The sequence below is a fragment of the Anopheles funestus genome, chromosome 2RL (genome assembly GCF_943734845.2).
Source record: "Anopheles funestus chromosome 2RL, idAnoFuneDA-416_04, whole genome shotgun sequence".
NCBI lineage: Eukaryota > Metazoa > Arthropoda > Insecta > Diptera > Culicidae > Anopheles > Anopheles funestus.
Genome location: NC_064598.1, coordinates 93,811,399 through 93,825,868, shown reverse-complemented (window position 1 = coordinate 93,825,868; position 14,470 = coordinate 93,811,399). Strand labels below are relative to the sequence as shown.

Sequence of the window (14,470 nt, the reverse complement as noted above, 5' to 3'; positions counted from 1 at the left end):
TTCTTCTCGGACAGCCATGCTCTCAGGTGTCCGTGCCGGAAGTTATTCGAGGAACCAAGTTCCTTACCCTGTTTGAGAAAATGTAAAATTTTCCTCATTTTTGCAGCAAGATTTGCCTATAACTCGGTCGGTATCCAACGGATCGCCAATCTTTAACTTGTGGTCGATAGATGGCATCAATGGCTACATTTTCTTCTCGGACAGCCATGCTCTCAGGTGTCCGTGCCGGAAGTTATTCGAGGAACCAAGTTCCTTACCCTGTTTGAGAAAATGTAAAATTTTCCTCATTTTTGCAGCAAGATTTGCCTATAACTCGGTCGGTATCCAACGGATCGCCAATCTTTAACTTGTGGTCGATAGATGGCATCAATGGCTACATTTTCTTCTCGGACAGCCATGCTCTCAGGTGTCCGTGCCGGAAGTTATTCGAGGAACCAAGTTCCTTACCCTGTTTGAGAAAATGTAAAATTTTCCTCATTTTTGAGCAATTCAGCAAAATTTAAAAAAATGATTTATTTTAATGCCAATTGGTTGCAATGTGTTTCGTTTCATTCAAATAATGCTCTAAGTTAGAAAGATAATAAAAAATCAGCAAAAATTTTTAAAAAAATTTTCAACTCGAAAATTTCATAAGGCTTACCCCTTACGTTTTTTTGGGAAATTTTGCAAAAAAAATTAAATTGATTTATTTTAATGCCAATTGGTTGCAATGTGTTTCTTTTCACTCAAGTAATGCTTTAAATAAAAAAAGAATGAAAAAAATTCAAAAAAACCAAAAAACTTAAAAAAATGAAAATTTACTAAGGCTCATTTTTGCACCAAGTTTTGCGTATAACTCAGTCAGTATCCAACGGATCGCCAATCTTTAACTTGTGGTCGATAGATGGCATCAATGGCTACATTTTCTTCTCGGACAGCCATGCTCTCAGGTGTCCGTGCCGGAAGTTATTCGAGGAACCAAGTTCCTTACCCTGTTTGAGAAAATGTAAAATTTTCCTCATTTTTGCAGCAAGATTTGCCTATAACTCGGTCGGTATCCAACGGATCGCCAATCTTTAACTTGTAGTCAATAGATGGCATCAACGGCTACATTTTCTTCTTGGACAGCCATGGTCTCAGGTGTGCGTGCCGGAAGTTATTCGAGGAAACAAGTTCCTTACCCTGTTTGAGAAAATGTAAAATTTTCCTCATTTTTGAGCAATTCAGCAAAATTTAAAAAAATGATTTATTTTAATGCCAATTGGTTGCAATGTGTTTCGTTTCATTCAAATAATGCTTTAAGTTAGAAAGATAATAAAAAATCAGAAAAAATTTTTAAAAAAATTTCAACTCGAAAATTTCATAAGGCTTACCCCTTACGTTTTTTTTGGAAAATTTTGCAAAAAAAATTAAATTGATTTATTTTAACGCAAATTGGTTGCAATGTGTTTCTTTTCACTCAAGTATTGCTTTAAATAGAAAAAAGAGTGAAAAAAATTCAAAAAAACCAAAAAATTCAAAAAAATGAAATTTTACTAAGGCTCATTTTTGCACCAAGTTTTGCCTATAACTCAGTCAGTATCCAACGGATCGCCAATCTTTAACTTGTGGTCGATAGATGGCATCAATGGCTACATTTTCTTCTTGAACAACCATGCTCTCAGGTGTCCGTGCCGGAAGTTATTCGAGGAAGCAAGTTCCTTACCCTGTTTGAGAAAATGTAAAATTTTCCTCATTTTTGCAGCAAGATTTGCCTATAACTCGGTCGGTATCCAACGGATCGCCAATCTTTAACCTGTGGTCGATAGATGGCATCAATGGCTACATTTTCTTCTTGAACATCCATGCTCTCAGGTGTCCGTGCCGGAAGTTATTCGAGGAAACAAGTTCCTTACCCTGTTTGAGAAAATGTAAAATTTTCCTCATTTTTGCAGCAAGATTTGCCTATAACTCGGTCGGTATCCAACCGATCGCCAATCTTTAACTTGTGGTCGATAGATGGCATCAATGGCTACATTTTCTTCTCGGACAGCCATGCTCTCAGGTGTCCGTGCCGGAAGTTATTCGAGGAACCAAGTTCCTTACCCTGTTTGAGAAAATGTAAAATTTTCCTCATTTTTGCAGCAAGATTTGCCTATAACTCGGTCGGTATCCAACGGATCGCCAATCTTTAACCTGTGGTCGATAGATGGCATCAATGGCTACATTTTCTTCTCGGACAGCCATGCTCTCAGGTGTCCGTGCCGGAAGTTATTCGAGGAACCAAGTTCCTTACCCTGTTTGAGAAAATGTAAAATTTTCCTCATTTTTGAGCAATTCAGCAAAATTTAAAAAAAATGATTTATTTTAATGCCAATTGGTTGCAATGTGTTTCGTTTCATTCAAATAATGCTCTAAGTTAGAAAGATAATAAAAAATCAGCAAAAATTTTTAAAAAAATTTTCAACTCGAAAATTTCATAAGGCTTACCCCTTACGTTTTTTTGGGAAATTTTGCAAAAAAAATTAAATTGATTTATTTTAATGCCAATTGGTTGCAATGTGTTTCTTTTCACTCAAGTAATGCTTTAAATAAAAAAAGAGTGAAAAAAATTCAAAAAAACCAAAAAACTTAAAAAAATGAAAATTTACTAAGGCTCATTTTTGCACCAAGTTTTGCGTATAACTCAGTCAGTATCCAACGGATCGCCAATCTTTAACTTGTGGTCGATAGATGGCATCAATGGCTACATTTTCTTCTCGGACAGCCATGCTCTCAGGTGTCCGTGCCGGAAGTTATTCGAGGAACCAAGTTCCTTACCCTGTTTGAGAAAATGTAAAATTTTCCTCATTTTTGCAGCAAGATTTGCCTATAACTCGGTCGGTATCCAACGGATCGCCAATCTTTAACTTGTAGTCAATAGATGGCATCAACGGCTACATTTTCTTCTTGGACAGCCATGGTCTCAGGTGTGCGTGCCGGAAGTTATTCGAGGAAACAAGTTCCTTACCCTGTTTGAGAAAATGTAAAATTTTCCTCATTTTTGAGCAATTCAGCAAAATTTAAAAAAATGATTTATTTTAATGCCAATTGGTTGCAATGTGTTTCGTTTCATTCAAATAATGCTTTAAGTTAGAAAGATAATAAAAAATCAGAAAAAATTTTTAAAAAAATTTCAACTCGAAAATTTCATAAGGCTTACCCCTTACGTTTTTTTTGGGAAATTTTGCAAAAAAAATTAAATTGATTTATTTTAATGCAAATTGGTTGCAATGTGTTTCTTTTCACTCAAGTATTGCTTTAAATAGAAAAAAGAGTGAAAAAAATTCAAAAAAACCAAAAAATTCAAAAAAATGAAATTTTACTAAGGCTCATTTTTGCACCAAGTTTTGCCTATAACTCAGTCAGTATCCAACGGATCGCCAATCTTTAACTTGTGGTCGATAGATGGCATCAATGGCTACATTTTCTTTTTGAACAGCCATGCTCTCAGGTGTCCGTGCCGGAAGTTATTCAAGGAACCAAGTTCCTTACCCTGTTTGAGAAAATGTAAAATTTTCCTCATTTTTGCAGCAAGATTTGCCTATAACTCGGTCGGTATCCAACGGATCGCCAATCTTTAACCTGTGGTCGATAGATGGCATCAATGGCTACATTTTCTTCTTGGACAGCCATGGTCTCAGTTGTCCGCGCCGGAAGTTATCCGAGGAACCAAGTTCCTTACCCTGTTTGAGAAAATGTAAGATTTTCCTCATTTTTGAGCAATTCAGCAAAATTTAAAAAAAAGATTTATTTTAATGCCAATTGGTTGCAATGTGTTTCGTTTCACTCAAATATTGCTTTAAGTTAGAAAGATAATAAAAAATCAGAAAAAAATTTTAAAAAAAATTTCAACTCGAAAATTTCATAAGGCTTACCCCTTACGTTTTTTTTGGGAAATTTTGCAAAAAAAATTAAATTGATTTATTTTAATGCAAATTGGTTGCAATGTGTTTCTTTTCACTCAAGTATTGCTTTAAATAGAAAAAAGAGTGAAAAAAATTCAAAAAAACCAAAAAATTCAAAAAAATGAAATTTTACTAAGGCTCATTTTTGCACCAAGTTTTGCCTATAACTCAGTCAGTATCCAACGGATCGCCAATCTTTAACTTGTGGTCGATAGATGGCATCAATGGCTACATTTTCTTCTTGAACAACCATGCTCTCAGGTGTCCGTGCCGGAAGTTATTCGAGGAAGCAAGTTCCTTACCCTGTTTGAGAAAATGTAAAATTTTCCTCATTTTTGCAGCAAGATTTGCCTATAACTCGGTCGGTATCCAACGGATCGCCAATTTTTAACCTGTGGTCGATAGATGGCATCAATGGCTACATTTTCTTCTTGAACATCCATGCTCTCAGGTGTCCGTGCCGGAAGTTATTCGAGGAAACAAGTTCCTTACCCTGTTTGAGAAAATGTAAAATTTTCCTCATTTTTGCAGCAAGATTTGCCTATAACTCGGTCGGTATCCAACGGATCGCCAATCTTTAACTTGTGGTCGATAGATGGCATCAATGGCTACATTTTCTTCTCGGACAGCCATGGTCTCAGGTGTCCGTGCCGGAAGCTATTCGAGGAACCAAGTTCCTTACCCTGTTTGAGAAAATGTAAAATTTTCCTCATTTTTGAGCAATTCAGCAAAATTTAAAAAAATGATTTATTTTAATGCCAATTGGTTGCAATGTGTTTCGTTTCACTCAAATAATGCTTTAAGTTAGAAAGATAATAAAAAATCAGAAAAAAATTTTAAAAAAATTTTCAACTCGAAAATTTCATAAGGCTTACCCCTTACGTTTTTTTTGGGAAATTTTGCAAAAAAAATTAAATTGATTTATTTTAATGCCAATTGGTTGCAATGTGTTTCTTTTCACTCAAGTAATGCTTTCAATAGAAAAAAGGGTAAAAAATATCAAAAAAACCAAAAAATTCAAAAAAATGAAAATTTACTAAGGCTCAATTTTGCACCAAGTTTTGCCTATAACTCGGTCAGTATCCAACGGATCGCCAATCTTTAACCTGTGGTCGATAGATGGCATCAATGGCTACATTTTCTTCTTGGACAGCCATGGTCTCAGGTGTGCGTGCCGGAAGTTATTCGAGGAACCAAGTTCCTTACCCTGTTTGAGAAAATGTAAAATTTTCCTCATTTTTGAGCAATTCAGCAAAATTTAAAAAAATGATTTATTTTAATGCCAATTGGTTGCAATGTGTTTCGTTTCATTCAAATAATGCTTTAAGTTAGAAAGATAATAAAAAATCAGAAAAAATTTTTAAAAAAATTTTCAACTCGAAAATTTTATAAGGCTTACCCCTTACGTTTTTTTGGGAAATTTTGCAAAAAAAATGAAATTGATTTATTTTAATGCCAATTGGTTGCAATGTGTTTCTTTTCACTCAAGTAATGCTTTAAATAAAAAAAGGAGTGAAAAATAATATAAAAATCGAAAAATTCAAAAAAGTAAAAATTTACTAAGGCTCATTTTTGCACCAAGTTTTGCCTATAACTCGGTCGGTATCCAACGGATCGCCAATCTTTAACTTGTGGTCGATAGATGGCATCAATGGCTACATTTTCTTCTCGGACAGCCATGCTCTCAGGTGTCCGTGCCGGAAGTTATTCGAGGAACCAAGTTCCTTACCCTGTTTGAGAAAATGTAAAATTTTCCTCATTTTTGCAGCAAGATTTGCCTATAACTCGGTCGGTATCCAACGGATCGCCAATCTTTAACCTGTGGTCGATAGATGGCATCAATGGCTACATTTTCTTCTTGGACAGCCATGCTCTCAGGTGTCCGTGCCGGAAGTTATTCGAGGAACCAAGTTCCTTACCCTGTTTGAGAAAATGTAAAATTTTCCTCATTTTTGAGCAATTCAGCAAAATTTAAAAAAATGATTTATTTTAATGCCAATTGGTTGCAATGTGTTTCGTTTCATTCAAATAATGCTTTAAGTTAGAAAGATAATAAAAAATCAGAAAAAAATTTTAAAAAAATTTTCATCTCGAAAATTTCATAAGGCTTACCCCTTACGTTTTTTTTGGGAAATTTTGCAAAAAAAATTAAATTGATTTATTTTAATGCCAATTGGTTGCAATGTGTTTCTTTTCACTCAAGTAATGCTTTAAATAAAAAAAGAGTGAAAAAAATTCAAAAAAACCAAAAAATTCAAAAAAATGAAAATTTACTAAGGCTCATTTTTGCACCTAGTTTTGCGTATAACTCAGTCAGTATCCAACGGATCGCCAATATTTAACCTGTGGTCGATAGATGGCATCAATGGCTACATTTTCTTCTTGAACAGCCATGCTCTCAGGTGTCCGTGCCGGAAGTTATTCGAGGAACCAAGTTCCTTACCCTGTTTGAGAAAATGTAAAATTTTCCTCATTTTTGAGCAATTCAGCAAAATTTAAAAAAATGATTTATTTTAATGCCAATTGGTTGCAATGTGTTTCGTTTCACTCAAATAATGCTTTAAGTTAGAAAGATAATAAAAAATCAGAAAAAAAATTTAAAAAAATTTTCAACTCGAAAATTTCATAAGGCTTACCCCTTACGTTTTTTTTGGGAAATTTTGCAAAAAAAATTAAATTGATTTATTTTAATGCCAATTGGTTGCAATGTGTTTCTTTTCACTCAAGTAATGCTTTCAATAGAAAAAAAGGGTAAAAAATATCAAAAAAACCAAAAAATTCAAAAAAATGAAAATTTACTAAGGCTCATTTTTGCACCAAATTTAGCTTATAACTCGGTCGGTATCCAACGGATCGCCAAACTTTAACCTGTGGTCGATAGATGGCATCAATGGCTACATTTTCTTCTTGGACAGCCATGCTCTCAGGTGTCCGTGCCGGAAGTTATTCGAGGAAGCAAGTTCCTTACCCTGTTTGAGAAAATGTAAAATTTTCCTCATTTTTGCAGCAAGATTTGCCTATAACTCGGTCGGTATCCAACGGATCGCCAATCTTTAACATGTGGTCGATAGATGGCATCAATGGCTACATTTTCTTCACGGACAGCCATGGTCTCAGGTGTCCGTGCCGGAAGTTATTCGAGGAACCAAGTTCCTTACCCTGTTTGAGAAAATGTAAAATTTTCCTCATTTTTGAGCAATTCAGCAAAATTTAAAAAAAAATGATTTATTTCAATGCCAATTGGTTGCAATGTGTTTCGTTTCACTCAAATAATGCTTTAAGTTAGAAAGATAATAAAAAATCAGAAAAAAATTTTAAAAAAAATTTCAACTCGAAAATTTCATAAGGCTTACCCCTTACGTTTTTTTGGGAAATTTTGCAAAAAAAAATTAAATTGATTTATTTTAATGCCAATTGGTTGCAATGTGTTTCTTTTCACTCAAGTAATGCTTTAAATAGAAAAAAGAGTGAAAAAAATTCAAAAAAACCAAAAAACTCAAAAAAATGAAATTTTACTAAGGCTCATTTTTGCACCAAGTTTTGCCTATAACTCGGTCAGTATCCAACGGATCGCCAATCTTTAACCTGTGGTCGATAGATGGCATCAATGGCTACATTTTCTTCTTGGACAGCCATGCTCTCAGGTGTCCGTGCCGGAAGTTATTCGAGGAACCAAGTTCCTTACCCTGTTTGAGAAAATGTAAAATTTTCCTCATTTTTGCAGCAAGATTTGCCTATAACTCGGTCGGTATCCAACGGATCGCCAATCTTTAACCTGTGGTCGATAGATGGCATCAATGGCTACATTTTCTTCTTGGACAGCCATGGTCTCAGGTGTCCGTGCCGGAAGTTATTCGAGGAACCAAGTTCCTTACCCTGTTTGAGAAAATGTAAAATTTTCCTCATTTTTGAGCAATTCAGCAAAATTTAAAAAAATGATTTATTTTAATGCCAATTGGTTGCAATGTGTTTCGTTTCACTCAAATAATGCTTTAAGTTAGAAAGATAATAAAAAATCAGAAAAAAAATTTAAAAAAATTTTCAACTCGAAAATTTCATAAGGCTTACCCCTTACGTTTTTTTTGGGAAATTTTGCAAAAAAAATTAAATCGATTTATTTTAATGCCAATTGGTTGCAATGTGTTTCTTTTCACTCAAGTAATGCTTTAAATAGAAAAAAGAGTGAAAAAAATTCAAAAAAATGAAAATTGACTAAGGCTCATTTTTGCACCAAGTTTTGCTTATAACTCAGTCAGTATCCAACGGATCGCCAATCTTTAACATGTGGTCGATAGATGGCATCAATGGCTACATTTTCTTTTTGGACAGCCATGCTCTCAGGTGTCCGTGCCGGAAGTTATTCGAGGAACCAAGTTCCTTACCCTGTTTGAGAAAATGTAAAATTTTCCTCATTTTTGCACCAAGTTTTGCCTATAACTCGATCGGTATCCAACAGACCACCAATCTTTAACCTGTGACCGATAGATGGCACCAATGGCTACATTTTCTTCTTGGAAACCCATGCTCTCAGGTGTCCGTGCCGGAAGTTATTCGAGGAACCAAGTTCCTTACCATGTTTGAGAAAATGTAAAATTTTCCTCATTTTTGAGCAATTCTGCAAAATTTAAAAAAATGATTTATTTTAATGCGAATTTGTTGCAATGTGATTCTTTTCACTCAAATAACGCTTTAAATTAGAAAAATAATAAAAAATCAGAAAAAAATTTAAAAAAAATTTTCAACTCGAAAATTTCATAAGGCTTACCCCTTACGATTTTTTTGGGAAATTTTGCAAAAAAAAATTAAATTGATTTATTTTAATGCCAATTGGTTGCAATGTGTTTCTTTTCACTCAAGTAATGCTTTAAATAGAAAATAAGGGTAAAAAATATAGAAAAAACCAAAAAATTCAAAAAAAAGAAAATTTACTAAGGCTCATTTTTGCACCAAGTTTTGCTTATAACTTGGTCGGTATCCAACGGATCGCCAATCTTTAACTTGTGGTCGATAGATGGCATCAATGGCTACATTTTCTTCTTGGACAGCCATGCTCTCAGGTGTCCATGCCGGAAGTTATTCGAGGAACCAAGTTCCTTACCCTGTTTGAGAAAATGTAAAATTTTCCTCATTTTTGTAGCAAGATTTGCCTATAACTCGGTCGGTATCCAACGGATTGATTGAAATCGTAAACAAGCTTTGCACAAGAAAAGTTAAACAACCTTGAAGTCGCACCAGAATCGCAAAAATATTTTGGAAAGTTGAGCTGCTTTACAATTGCTTAGCATGTAGTGACTGGGTCACACAATATTGAGTGAATGTGCGTCAAGCTCTTTAAAATATTAGAACATAATAGAGTTTGGTCATCGACTGATGCTCCGTTTTGGGCTCATGGTTGTTGAATGAGAGTCTCCGTTTAGAAGATTACACGATGAAAGTTCTAATGATCACATCTGTAGGAGATTGGAAGGGTTGACTTTCTTCGGTGATGATTGATTGAATTCAAAAGTATTTAAAATTTATAATGCAGATACTCCGTGCTTTGTTCATAATTTAGCAATAATTAGGGAATTATTTCAAAAACAATAATATCACATAAAATCGTGTTAAGTGCAATTGGATAGTACTTCATCTTTCGAAAAGGATGCGTTGCAAAACGGAACCATCCGTTCCATTTCGTAACGTTTCAAATCAAGGTACAATTGCCAGATCACATGCATCTCCACTCCTATTTATTTAAATATGCAAATAACGAATTCGTGAGGACCAAATTTCATGAAAATTACCACATTTTAGCTGGCAAACAATCGAGGTGGCAACCCGTACGGATGTATTCCGACGAAATGGCTTAGCGTCCCGGCTTCAATTCCAATGCTCACCTGGCTCAACAACAGAACACTAAACCGACAGTTTGTGGTGGTTGGAGGATTGTTTTGGGGTGGGGAAAGGAATTATCGAATAGCCTAACCCAGGGTCCTTTCCTATGTTTTTGGTATCGAGACACTGCTTAGATGCACCACAGCCGACGGTTCACGTCCAGCTTCTGGCCTCAACTCATTGGCCTCTTGATTAACCCAAAACCGGGCGGGACTCGGTTGTTTCGTACACCGATACCGAGTATGTGCCGGATGTTTCCTGCATCATGGGCTATAATTGGTCCGATTTCTGGCACAACGAATCCGTTTCCGGAACGGGCACGAGTGCCTTACTCTGCGTACGGTATGCAGGTGCATATTTTGGTGTGCCAGGATGCGTCGAACGGTCGAACGAATGGATAAAACTGATTGTTATTTTTTTTTGGCCTAGAGTACCGATCTTTCTCGGTGAGCGCCTAGGAAGGAAAACAATCGGTAAACGGGACCGGAACGGGGCAAACCACATTCAATCCATTAAACGATGCTTCATGACGTTGGGGCTTTATCGTGCGGTTTGCTCGATGCCGGATCCACCATTTCAAACTTCCCTTCGGGGGATGTTTTTGATTTCCACCCTCAGGCCGATCTACCGCTCCATTTGCGTGTGTGTGTGTTTGTATCCTTCCGCCATTATGACAACGGTTGAAGGTTGCATCGGTTTGCGGTCGAGAGACGAACGTCAAAACAAATCGCTACTTCTGTTCGTGATTTTGAAACGCACGTGCGTGGGCACGTCGGTAGGTGCACGGGTGCTGTGGCTTGTGGAAGTCAGATTGATCTGGCTTATCCATTTTTGTCACCACTCGACACCGTAACAAGCCATCGGACTGGCTGACCGAAAGAACGACAAGCCATTTGCTGCACGGTAGTTTGTTGTGTTGGTGTCCTTTCGAATTGGCATGTTGTTTCTGTGTAAATTAAACAATTTATTTTTACTGCCTTTTCTGTTACTCTAACATTGCAGGGTTTTGCATCGAACGATTATCCCGTTTTATGAAACATGCCAACGATTGAGGAACAAAATTAGACATTTAAAACTCGACTGTACTCCGTTCAGTTCCGTTCAGCTTGAAAACCTCCTCCCACGTTAAAGAAAGGACACGATGGATTAGTATTGGATTGCAATCAAAATCGTTAGCGTGCGTAAGCTGAAAACGTTTGCCCCAACGTTTGATAAGTGCCATACATTCGTTCATCTGTCGTCGCCCGTTCTCGTTGAGTTAAAACGCGTGCCTCATTCATTTTATTCTGGCCGTTCGTTTGCCCACTCACATAGCAAATGATCATCGCATCCAATGTCCAATATTTGGTAGTGCGAGCTTTCAGCATCACGGTGTGCTTGTTGTTTTCTTTTTCACTTTTTTGGAATAATTTTTTTCTGTCTCACCCGCATTTTTCCTCCATTGCTAAGCGAAGGAAATGTGTTTTTCATTTACCTCTCGAGGATGAATTTCCATTTTACGCCCGTACCCGAATGCGCTTCCGCAACCGTGGTCATCGTGGTTCGTGCCGTTTCACGTTGCTTGCTCGTGCTTGCAACTGCTACCGACCGCTGAAACCGTTGAGCCTTGCCCTTGATGGAACGCCACCCACAAGCAAAAGGCCGTGGTGATGGAAAATCGACAAACAAAAAAAAATCCCCGGCAAAAAAGGAAAAAAAGCCGAGCAAAACCAACCGTCTGGTTTCCCGCGGGAAGAATAAATGCTTGTCATTATTTTTAATATCGGACCGAAAATTGAAATTTTCCTTCGATCAATCTTCCACGCAAGACGAGGTGGAAGGGTAGATGGATGTGGCACGAAACGCTTATGGTTGGCGTGGCGTGGGAATTGAGACGTTGAAATGAAAACCTTCATCATGCTGTGTGTTTTCCAAGGTGGAATTGTGTGTGATGTTTGGCGTACAGCTTTCCGATATTTCCGAGATCGCCGATGCTTTTTAAGGCGGCGTGGGCATTTGTTTGTGTGCGCGCGTGTGTACAGGATAAAAAAAAAACAGCGAAAAAGAAAAGGCGAGTGAAAATATGCAAAGAGCAGCATATTTGAGCCACTTAGACGGAAGGAAATAAAACTGCTCCAATAGACAAATCATCATCAACATCATCATCAGGAGCAAGCATAATGCAGTCGTACGGAACAGAATTGGAGGCTGTAAGCGAAAGGGCGAAAGGATTGAAGATGAAAATTGGATAGCGTGCGAGCGAACATTGGTCGAATTTAGGATCGTTCGCTAAAATTAAGGATAAAGTCGTTACGCATCTTCGGCTTGTGTAAAGTAGACTGGCGTTGTTGTTGTTTTTCTCTCTCCGCTTTGCTATGGAAATGGGGTAATAGAGCTAGCTTTAACAGTCGTTTGAGAAGGGAAATATATGTATTATGCTTCCTTTTAAAAAGGTGCATGAGAACGAACTGCCCTTGGAAAGCGATATCGTTTACGATGTTTAGGAAGTAAACTATGCATCAATGGGTCAGCTGTGGATATATTCGTTATTTATACAGCATTGAATAAAAGTAAATATTTGGAAAACAATTTAAAGTTCTTTGGGTATTAAAGTTGGAAAACTTTAGAATAAATAATTGAACTATAAAATTATAACTTTTGACAAATGGGACCATGCCCCGAATAAGGCGAAATATGACGAGGAAATGTCTCGTGAAAATTTGTGCCGGAAAGTTGAACAAAAATTGGAATAAGTTGGAATTTTTTTCTACGAAAAATAAAGGATGGAAAAAGTAGACTGAGTAGACTCTAGGAAGACATTGATACATTTAAAATGCTTCATAAATTGTGGTAATTAGAAAACAATTAAAAATTTTTAAAATAAGTATATATTTAGAGCAATCATGTCGACTTGTGCATAATTAGAATTGAAAGAGTTGTTGTTCGCTTGAAAAAAATCTTTGCTATTGAAAATTCCACTTTATTTCTTCGATTGTATGTCTAACTTCTGCTAGCATAAGGGCAATAGAAGTAAAGCTAACAAATTACTTTTATGTCCAACATATTTCCCTTCACATTCATATGTCGGATGCGGCCATACGGCGAATTGAAATCAGTAACGTAACGACAGCACACGGTTCGAAGCAATGAATCGTAAATGGGCCGCATGATATGTTACCCTCTCATATTGGCTGTGCTAGAGAGTGGTCTGCAAGTTTCAATAAATATGCTACTAGCATACGAATTAAGACGAAGCGTGTGTGTGTGTCGAAGAGCGAGTGAACTAGGAACGAGGAAAGGATTGGTTGAAACTTTGCTATAAAGTTACTTCGGTGCAGTTGCACGTGTTGGAACAGTTTTGAAGTGACTTACACTAGAACACGTGCCACGCAACTTATTCGAATGGTTTGCAAAAAAAAAGAGGACGATAAAATCTTAAAGCGTACCCTTTTGCGTAACTTCTCCCTAGCACTAACGCCCTTGATAATGATCCGGAAGCTCAAGCGTCAGCGTTTGGGGCAGAACTTTCTACGGGCATTCACGCGTACGTTGATGTTTTCCCTTGCATCAACCTTGGTTACAATGTTATCGCCATTGTTTGGAGCACTTTGGCAGATCATAAAGTTTTTCGTTTATTGCCAAATTGTTAGGTGGAGAAGTTTTCTTCCATCTGCCATCAAGAGGGCGTTGTATGGATGCGTATGCGTGTGGGTGGTGGGATGTTTGTAAATATTTTTAGCATTTCATCATTTTGGTGGCTTTGTGTAATGATGTCACTTGTAATACTTTCATCCATCATCGAGATGGGGTAAAAATAATAAGCGGACATTTTCCTCATTTTTAATAAAATTTTTATAAATTTGGAAAGATAAATATTCTTTTAAGTTACTAAAACTCCTCTGAAATAGAACAATGAAATTAAATAAAGCAAAATTTCAAAACTTTGTGGGAAAAAAACATTAAGAGAACCTTACTAAATCTAACCAAGAAGAAAAAAACTGCTTGTAGACAACTTCGATAACCGTTCAACGAAAGAAAAAGGACACCCACAAAGCAAACCACACACGTACTCGTGTACGACCCATCCGCGGCATCGTTAACAATTACGTATACGTGTGTTATCATGCTATCTGTTTGGCTAATAAGATTAAATTTAATGTAATCTCACCTAATCCTTTTTTCTCTAGCACATCCTCGTAGCCTGCTCGTGTGTGGCTAAAGCACTGGTGAATGGTGCGAGGAACAGAAGCTTCTAATTATTTTCTCCCACCCCACTTTTCCAGCTAATGCGGCCTGTTCTCACTTGCTGACTTCAGCTTATAGACGCAGGTGGAAAAAAGGCTGCACAGATAAATGTGTGGCTGATTGTTCACCCTGTTGGGACGGCTAAGTGGCCGTTGCTCGGCTAGAATCCATCGCTAGGATTGTGGTCACGGGTTGGTCCTTTCAGAACTTTCTTTCGGTCGGCAGTTGTGGTTTTTTGGGTTTGAGTGAGAATCGTTGATTGGCATAAAGAATAAAGTACCGTCACCGGGTACTCGGGGGTTGTGTGTGTTTTTTTTTTGGCAGGACTTCACGCCAGATTAAGGACACTCAGTGACTGGTTGGCTGATAATGAGCAATCGTTGTGATGGAGGCGTGATAAACCGTTGGTCCCCGGATGCAATCATGTTGAACGACAACCAACCCTTGCTGACGATAATCAGTTTGAC

The 14,470-nt window shown here is 37.1% G+C and overlaps 1 long non-coding RNA gene across 1 annotated transcript in view; it reads right to left on the bottom strand.

The window, feature by feature from the left end:
- Positions 1–14,470, bottom strand: part of LOC125761830 (uncharacterized) — a 237,481-nt gene that overhangs the window by 30,280 nt on the left and 192,731 nt on the right. The gene's annotated exons all lie outside the window — the stretch shown is intronic.